Here is a 3,723-nt window from a genome sequence, read left to right on the forward strand (position 1 = left end):
CTCAGTCCTCAGGGTTATTTAAACCAGGTTGTACGTTCTCAATCCTCAGACTTGTTTAAACCAGGTTGAACGTTCTCAGTCTTCAGGGTTGTTTAAGCCAGGTTAAACGTTCTCAATCCTCAGGGTTATTTAAACCAGGTTGAACGTTCTCAATCCTCAGGGTTATTTAAACCAGGTTGAACGTTGTCAGTCCTGAGAGATGTTTAAACCAGGTTGAACGTTCTCAGTCCTCAGGCTTGTTTAAACTAGGTTGAACGTTCTCAGTCCTCAGGGTTGTTTAAACCAGGTTGAACGTTCTCAGTCCTCAAGCTTGTTTAAACCAGGTTGAACGTTCTCAGTCCTCAGGCTTGTTTAAACCAGGTTGAACGTTCTCAGTCCTGAGAGATGTTTAAACCAGGTTAAACGTTCTCAGTTCTCAGAGATGTTTAAACCTGGAAACCCAGATTTTAGCATTTTAAGCCTTCAGTGTTACCCGAGTTTATTAACGAGAAAAATTTTGTTATCCTTCTTGTGTTGCGGTCTCGATCAGACGCAAAAATACAAAACAAAAAATCCTTTGCAGCATTCCAAGCACTTCTGGTTTTGATATGCCGAATCTAAAATGTTTAATTTTGACCAAAAGTGAGGACATATACTAACCATACAGCATACATGCATGGAACAGAGACGGATAGATGTGGCTTTCTGATTTTCTTTTATAGCGTCTCTTTTTGACGTTTCGGGACCCAGCGTGATCTGATGGTTAGGACGTTGGACTGACAATCTACTTGGTCTTTCAGTCGTGGAGACGTGTTATAATATGATAGGAAATGCCACTTCTTTATTAGCAAAGAAAAGGAACGGTTTGTATAAACACCGTTTATGTAGGTTTGTGATTTTTGGCATTTCCAACTCAACTGGTACAAAAGCTTGATTGAAAAGTCCAACAACTGTACATTACATAAGGGAGTAGGTAGATCGCATAACAACGTACCTTGATAGGTCATCTTCAGGGTCCAAACGTTGTTCTTTGCTTTATTAGTAAAAGTGTTAATACCCATACCAGCCGTCCTGAGATGCATTATTACTTCAAGTGGGTTTCTCGTCATCACGAGATCTCATGACATCAATCCTAATGAATAATATATTCCTTTATAAATTGGCTGTCTTTAAAGTCATAAAGTTATAAGTTACTTTTATTTGTACACAAAAAATACTTTACTTTAGCAGATAACACTACATATAAAACTAATACGTGATCTCATACAATGTGAACGTAACATACAATGTGAATGTAACGTACATCAGTAGGTACTTAAGTATACGTCCCTTAAAATTCGTTACACAAAACTGTTTAAAATGACGTCACTTTTATAGTTTCATTGTGCTGTTGTTTTTTGTTTTTTGCAACCCAATTGTAGATTATACTTAAAATTAATACAAAGACACTACTGAATGCTCATGATGTATTACGCATTTGAGATTCAAATAAAATGTATTTTTTTAATATTGAAGTTTTATCCCAGTTTTATATTTTTTATGAAGACGAATTTTCAACTTACTGTTTAATCAAAATCCATATAGAAAGAAAACTGATAACTCCAGTTATTAAATGTTTTAGTTTTGAGCTACGTTTCGTAGGTTCTAAGCCTACTATCAGCTTTATTCTATAAATAAACTTAAAATAAGAAAAAAAAAGTTAATGAACTGAAATCTATATAAAACCAGGAGAACTGTTTACAGTGTGCACGTACCACATTAAAAAAAATATCTAAGAACTGTCCCTCAGCGGCACAACATACACGTAACCCTAGAAACCTGGTTTCGATAGTCGCAGTGGGCACAGCACAGATGTCCTCTGTGCTTAAATACAAACAAATAAGCACGAAGAATTACTTCGGTTCTGTGTGTTTTGGAACTAATATTTATCTGATAACACGTTCTTTAAGAAACACATACATACATACATATATATACAGGTTACACTATATTCAAGAAAGTTATGATAAGTGTTATAGTAATTAAGTCAAGCATGCCAATGACATTTATGAAAAAAAGAGGAAAAGGTATATAGCCTGGCGCCAGAGGCGCTACAGCGCAACGCAGCCCTCCACCTGATTAGGGGGGTCCGGGGTCATGCCCCCCCCCCCCGGGAAATTTAAAAAAAAAAGGATGCTATTTGGTATGATTTGGTGCAACCTGGGACATAATTTCTTTATGTTTTTTGACATTGCAATGTTGGAAAAGTACACAATATATATCATATAAAATAACAAAAGGAAATTAAAAGACTAAATCAAACTAATAAAAACTATAACTTTCATTTACAGTTTTTATCAGATTGATTTATTCCTTTAATTTGCATTCATTTTTCAGAAGATATATCAAAATATCTAAAATTAACAAATAAAATAAAAAGTAAATAAATGAAATTTCAGATTGTTTATTTGCTATTTATTCAGTTTAATTTTTTTCTAAATCAAAATATATTAGTAATATGAGTTAATAAAGCCAAAATAACTCAGTAAATATTTCAAATACAAATCATTTCATTATTATCCTTTTTGTCATCAATAACATCATCATCATCATCAACTACTGGTATGCTGCCAATTAAATGTTTTACAGTCATTGCCAATAACTACTTCTCTGCTGCATATATTCCATTAAAATTTCAAATTACTTAAAATTACTCTTTTGACTAATCATGACTACCTACAGTTCAAATTGTTCATCTATGCAATCTTGTCATTATACTACTGGTACCTTAATGTCAGTGAATTTTCCATTCTTTCACAAATTGACAATACAAACTAAAACAGCATATGAAGGAAAGCTATGACATTGCTTAAAAATTCAACTACTGATATGGTTCAATATTAAACTACTGATATCAGTGATATGCCTCAGAAATTAAAGTTTGTACAGTCACTGACATCAACAACTACTGCTCTGCTGCATGTATTCCATTAAAATTTCAAATTAAAATTACTCTACATGACTACCTACAGTAAAACTTGTTCATCTATACAATCTTGTCAGTTAATTACTGGTACCTCAATATCAGTATATTTTTCATTCTTTCACAATACAAACTGAAACAGCAAATCAAGGAAAGCTTTGACATTGCTTTAAAATAAAATTAATGATATGCTTTAAAATAAACCACTGGCACTGTATGCTGCAGATAATAATAAAATGTTTTTCAGTCACTGATATTAACTTCTGCTCTGCTGCATAAATTACAGTCAAATTTCAAATCACTTAATTTCCTTTAATCAATCTTGGCTACTTTCCTCTTTTTCGAGACAAGGGTTTCCAGTGCTCTCTTCCGAGCTTTTTCTCTCTTCTTCTCTGAATGGGCAGCTCTCTGTGCCTCTGCGGCTTTCTGGACTTTTTCTTTAGCCAAGGTGGCTGGGCCAGATTTCACAGAACCATAGGCCTCAAGCCTTTCTGCCCTTTTCTTCTGATTCTCCCTCAGCTTTGAGGTATACTTTGAAGCTGCTGATCTTATGTCCTTACACATTCTCTTGTCTACAGGATCAAAATGAACATCTTTCCTTTTAAACATTTCAATCGCTGTTGTTTCTTTGGAGCGTAGAGAATATTTTATCGTCTGGTATGCACACGATACCAGACCACGAGACCCAACGAGACGAAACGAGACTGCCTCCCAGATGGCGGTCAGATTTTTTTTTCTCCAAACATTGAAAAATACGATTTCTCCTCAAAACCACCAGCCCC

This window comes from Tachypleus tridentatus, chromosome 9 (genome assembly GCF_004210375.1).
Source record: "Tachypleus tridentatus isolate NWPU-2018 chromosome 9, ASM421037v1, whole genome shotgun sequence".
NCBI classification, from domain to species: Eukaryota; Metazoa; Arthropoda; class Merostomata; order Xiphosura; family Limulidae; genus Tachypleus; species Tachypleus tridentatus.